The 6,248-nt window shown below is 41.6% G+C and overlaps 1 pseudogene; it reads right to left on the reverse strand.

Moving 5' to 3' along the window:
- Window positions 1-1,201: 1,201 nt before the first annotated feature.
- LOC108542447 (ubiquitin-conjugating enzyme E2 variant 1-like) lies at window positions 1,202-3,132 on the reverse strand (annotated as a pseudogene).
- Window positions 3,133-6,248: the final 3,116 nt, after the last annotated feature.

A 6,248-nucleotide genomic window follows, 5' to 3' on the forward strand; every position in this document is an offset into this window, starting at 1 on the left:
ACGCCAAAACCAGAATATGCACTGGATTCAAAGTTTTGTTCCAATTGTCATATTTCAAACTAGATCCCAATGAATTGGAAGGGTGACCAAATGACAGCCCTGTTCAAAACTTCTTCAATTTCTAAAAGCAAAATCAATTACAGGAAAAAAAAAATACAGAGGGATTATGTGTGCTTATGAGTGTCTTCATGTGGCCTTTCTCCAAGTTTAACCACCAAGGACTTTGAGAGCTGACAGGTCTGAGTAACCCTGGAGACAATTCACTTTATCAAAACCTGAGCTAAAAACAACGCATCAGCTGATGATGACCGCAGAGAGTGGCAGGACTGAGGACCCAATATTCATTTTGTAGCCTGGTAGAGAGTGAATAGTGAGGGAGGTCAGGGAAACTTTTCAACTTTACCTAATGGCTTCTGGCCAAAGCAAGGAAGTGTCATGGAAAGCGTTGGGTGGTGATGGTGCAAAAGGAACTTGAGGAGGAGGGGAGAAAAAGCACCCCTCAAAGCTTGGGAAGAGAAGATACGGAGAAAGCCCCAAATTCCTCGCTGAAGGCCAATCTCAGGGAGGCATTGGTTCCCATTGCTCTAACAGTTGTGGTACACTTAAATTATGCCACGAAACTTAATGAGTTAACTGTTGGAAAGAATCCCCTGAAACCAAGATCTGTAGAGTAAGTGTAAAATTAGTAAAGAAACCTTTCCAACGTAATAGTCTGCTTTCAGTAGACTGTGGATTTGTTTGCAAGAGAAAGGAGGATTTAGGACAAGAGGGTAACAAGCCCCCAGGGTAGAGGGCTGTTGCAGGGAGGGTAGGAGCTAGGAGGAGGGGTAAGGAGCCAAGGCAGAGAGCCCAGGCCATGTAATCAACAGAAAAAGGTGATTGTGTGATGTGTCTTTTCACAGTTAGATGTGCCCCACCAGTTACAATGGGAATCAATTTAAATATACTTACCTTGATCCCAGAGTTTCAACCCCGTGGACAGTGGTTACACTTGACAGGATAACTTCTTATAGCACAACTTATTTCAAACGGACAAAAAATGAGTATCATTTAGTATCTTACAATAAATTTCCTTTGAATGGGAGTTTCCTTTCTAGTCCTTTGAGGTCTACAAGACATATCTAGAAAATTTACTGTGGAAAATGAAGACTCCTTAAAGTGAATTCTGGGGAAGCGAAGGGCCCATGGTTTTTCTTTTTAATTAATTGCTGTAATATTGTCCTTCAGGAGGCTGAGGGAGTTTCATATTTTCTTTAGATATTGTTGGGTGCTAAAGCTCTTGCAGGGCAACTTCAATGCTCTAACAATTCTGCCATTTTGCTAGCACTGATACGGATCTTGGGCCCACCACTTCATTGAACTATTAACTCCATATTAATTTTCATTACAAATCTTGCAAAGGGGGTGCTTCTGGGTATTTAGGTCCACATTCTATTTTAAGGCTGGATATTTGGTTTTCATAAATTATTCTTGGTGGCCCAGTCATCATTCCTGTCCGTCCTGTAAGTGACGTGTCTTTGTCATCTTCCAGACCCCAGTTAACTGTGCCATCTGCTCTTTTCTGGCCGCCTTCAAGTTCTTCCAGCAATCGGAAACTGCGAGGGACCTTTTTACTCCCAAGCCTATGGTAGCTGCCACCTTCCGTCGCTGTTGCTCCCTAATTTACATTTAAGAGACTTGAATCTTATTAAAAAAAAAAAATCTCAAGGTGAAGGGAAGCATATATTTAAGAAATATTTTATTTCTGAGGAATTTCCAGCCTTTTCCAACAGCCAGGCTTTTGACAGACTACCTGCCCCTAATTGCACTCCATAAAAACAGGCTATTATATTCAAGAGAAGAATCTCTACCACCTAACCCAGTACAAAAGTTCTGTTGAAAGTTTAAGATCCACTGAAATAACCAAGCTTGTCCACAGTTAACTTCTAGTTACAGTAACTCAGGAAATACATTAAATACTGGAGTAGCTTTCCACGTTGTCCATTTAACTGTGTAGTTTTTTTGTTTTTAGCCACTAAAGCCCCAAGGGTGTGGAGGGAGAGTTTTCAGCATCTTCCCACTTTGCTTGTCCCAAGAAACATGTTAAACCTGCCACACTACCTAATGGTTCTTAGTCTGGCCCCTTGGTGAGTTCTGACTCGGGAGGACACCCCCTCCGTAGTTCCCCCAGCTTGCTGCCCTTGCTCTAGGTCTGGAGCTGTGGGGCTGGCCACCTCTGGGAGAAACACTTGTGTCTTGGTTCTGCTCCCGCTAGAGCTCCTATTGATGCCATCTCCTCCCCAGAAACAGGTCCCTAGGTGTCCATACCAAAGGAGTGTACTTCTCTGGACTCTGAACTAGCTTGTTCCTAGACTTTGTGTTTTGCTTTGTGTTAATTTGAGATCAGGGTGGAGGGGATTGTGCAGACAGCCTGCTGGGACAAGCAGGCTGCAAAGGGTGTGTTTCTGGTGTCTCTAATTGGAATTCCGAACTCTTTTCTCATAGAAATCATATTTTAAATAGTGGATACTATCTTAAGAACTTGTCCCAGTTTATGAGTAAAAAAGGATGAATGTGCTTGCCTAAAAATGCTTTTCACTGTTTTTCTTTGATATGATTAAATGCTTTCTAAGCTCTGAGGCATCAACTTTCAAAAAAAAAAAGTTGAAGCAGAAGTACCAGGGACCTTCCAAGATATTGGATGATCCGATCTCACAAAGGTGCTCTGAAGTGTAAGTAGTTAATACTAGTAACTTGTATGTCAAAGCCCAAGATGTTGCTGATGATTTTTAAAGATCATACTCGACCCACAAGTATAGTACAGTTCCCATTTCAGCAACAACTTGATACAGAGCAGGAGAGAATGTTTTCCATTTGTCTGTGCCCACTCGACCCACAGAACAAACACCCTGTCCTAAACAACCAGAACACTTCTCACCGTCCAGAGAAGTGTTTGGCTGTGTCTACGTTTCCTCCATTATCCTGTTGGGGTGGGCTTTTATTGACCAGGTCAGTCAGGTGAGTGAGAAATGAAAGGTAGAAGGAACCAAGTTCAGCAAGAGTCCTTGTCACATTTGTCAAATTGCAATTGAGGTGATGGGAGGGCTCCGTGTTACAGATAGGCTTACACATTGGATGGCGGGAGTGCCGCATGAAGTAGGACCAGCAGCCTTTGGGCTAATGTATCGTGTTTATGGAGGATATTCCATGTGAATCCATGGTGATTCCTGATGTCGCTTTGTACCTTTATAAATCAACCTACAGATATACCAGCTTGACCTCTCTGTATGTATTTTTTAAGGAGAGGGTTCTGGAAAGATACTAAAGTCCTAGCTATAGTAACCTTGTGTGTATGTGTGTTAGAGGGATGGGGAAGAGGGTACAGGGTTTTTGTGGATTTATGTATTATGTGATTTAAAGTTGACTTTTATGAACTTCTTTTTAAAAGAGCCAGTTCATTTTAAGAAACAGTTATTCAGAGTATACCAAAGCATTTTTCCGGGTTAACCTGTTTTCAGATGCTCATTAACAGATAAATATGCAGCATGGAGTATTGCAATCTGTGGAAATGAAAAGCAGGGACCTTACTAGTTTTTTGCAAGGGTGGAGTGGGGTAAGGACCAAGTTCGAATACAGGTGAGATCTGGCGGGCGTAGTTCTCACTTCCTGGTGCCGCTGTCTACATGATCCATCCCACCAAGAAGTTACAAAGCCCCCAAGTGATTCTGGATACCTGTTCTCAGTGTAAGAAAAGTAGCTCCGTCATCATACATGGACACAGTTTGTTTATCTCCTGAGGTGCTGTTATGCGTTTTCCAAGTTTACTTAATGCTATAGTTACTTACTTAGACTAGTATTTAGCAGCTATTCTGGTCAGAAATCAAATGCAGCATACTCTAGTGCTTTCATATTTTAAGAATGTTTTCCCTTCGAAATGATAACACACATTTAAAGGAAACATATTAGTGGAGGGACAGAGAACAAATACTAATTAACTGCTTTGATTGAGGCTCAGACAACCCTATGAGGTAGGAAACTGAGGCTCAAAGTAATTTACCCCAGAGCTTACTGCTAGGTATTTATGGAGGTGGAATTTGAACTCAGTTTAGGGATTCCTTTTGCTATTCTCTGCTGCTTCCCAAAAATCAAAAGTTCTGACACCTTGGGAAGTGGGGTAAGGTCATATTTAGATTCCTTTTCTATGTTTAATATGCTTTTAACAAAAGTACCAATAATTAGTTTAAAGAAGATGCACATGCATAAGAGCGTGTGATCTAGCAAACTCTTCGTTGGAGACTTGGTGCCTCTATTTTCATCTTTGGATTGTCTTTTGACTTAACTTTTCCTCTAACCACAGTCAAAGAAGGGAACTAAAAACAATCATTTTATTTCCTCTTAAACTAAAGGTGTATGGAGGGGGAATCATAGGTAATAAATCACATTGTAATTTTCTTGACAGTCTGGACAGCGAATAGGTGTTCCTTAAGCTTTTTTTTTTTTTTTTTTTTTTTTTGAGACAGGGTCTCACTCTGTCACCCAGGCTGAAGAACAGTGGTATGGTCAGGGCTCACTGCAGGTTCAACTTACCAGACTCAGGTGATTCACCTGTCTCAGGCTCCCAGTAGCTGAGATTATAGGCATATGTCACTAAGCCCGGCTAAATTTTTGTGTATTTTTTGTGGAGCTAGAGTTTCTCCATGTTGCCCAGGCTGGTCTCGAACTCAGCCTCCCTCGGCCTCCCAATGTGCTGGAATTACAGGCGTGAACGATTGTGCCAGCCAGGTGTTCCTTAAGTTTTAAATTACCTCTACACATACCTTCCCGTGCACTGCCTTGTGGATGACTGTAACAGAGACTCCTTTTCCTGACCGTCTCCTTCAAGGGCAACTAGAGGAGGCAACGGAGGACTGTAAGGGGCCCTGGACTTGGACTGGGAAGACCTTACCTTGCCACTTTTTGTAAAACCATTTACAAATCACCTCACTGAGCTTCAGTTTTCTCATCTGTAAAATGGGGATGAGAAAGCCTACCTGAGAGAGCCATTCAGTGGAGTAAACAGGATAATGCGTGGGAAAGAACTTTAAAAACTGCAAAGCTCTGTGACATGGACATATTATTAAGCTAAATCTTCAAAAACAGAGGCCTAATTTCTGTTAAAAAAATGTGATTATTAAAAAAGTTGAAGGATGCCCATATATGTGTACTGTCAAAGTTGTTGCTTTAATAACATAAACTTTACAACCAAGCGAAAAAATACCTTTAAATATGCATTCATGTGTATTTGCAAAGAAAAAGTTCTGACTGGATACATACCAGACTCCACAGTAGTTTCTCCTGAAAATCACATTATGGAGTGGTGGACTTTCTATTTGAATTTATATTTTTCTGTTGTTGGAAGTTTTGGAGTGAGTATGTATTACTTTTGCTATAGTTAACTTTAAAAATTACTATTCTAGGAATCATATCCTGATTTTTAGAGGGCTATATGCCTGGCCCTCTAGGAAGGTGAAAGCGGGAGAGTGTGGAGATAGTATGTGTATATATACATTTATTGTCTAGAAAGATCCTAATGTTCAATTTTCTGAATTTTTTGGAAGAGACTGGGTTTGGGAAGAGGTGGGAGAAGGTGATGTGTGTTGCTGAGAGAGCCACGGCCTTCTGAGCAGCATCGCCTGAGATCTATAATCCAATTCCAGTTTCAGACCTTGGTTTGACTTTTCAACAGGTACCGAGAGACACCTGGAGCCTAATCCCATTTCTACAAGTGGATTGGTAGGTGTAGCCACTGCATTTGGAGAATAAGTACTATGGAAGAATGGAAGAATGCTGTGTGTGGGTTCTACTCATTCTCAACCCAGCCCCTTCCTCTTGTGCACAACCACACAAAGTCAGCAGGGGAAGTGTTCAGATGGCTGGAGCTTTTTAATTCATAATTGTCTGACATTCTCAGACACAGCTTCTGTCCTGAGGGCCTGCTTCTATTGTATACATAGTGTGTTGGAGGTTACCTTTTTGTAGGAATGGGGAAGAAAAGAGAAAAAGCACTGTAAGGATAATTCCAACAAAAGGGAGGTGTTTGCATGAACTGCATCTGAACCTCCCTTGGAGGGAGGTCTAGATGTTACATTTCCAGCCACCCTTTGTGTGAGACATAGAGATGGTGCTGATGAAGATGAGCAGCCAGACAAACAGTAGCGTCTCCATACCTGTCACCCTGCCACATGGTTCGCTCTCATTCTCTTAAATGTAATAAAGCTTCCCCCTCAATA

Source organism: Rhinopithecus bieti, unplaced genomic scaffold (genome assembly GCF_001698545.2).
Source record: "Rhinopithecus bieti isolate Rb0 unplaced genomic scaffold, ASM169854v2 scaffold_21201, whole genome shotgun sequence".
NCBI lineage: Eukaryota > Metazoa > Chordata > Mammalia > Primates > Cercopithecidae > Rhinopithecus > Rhinopithecus bieti.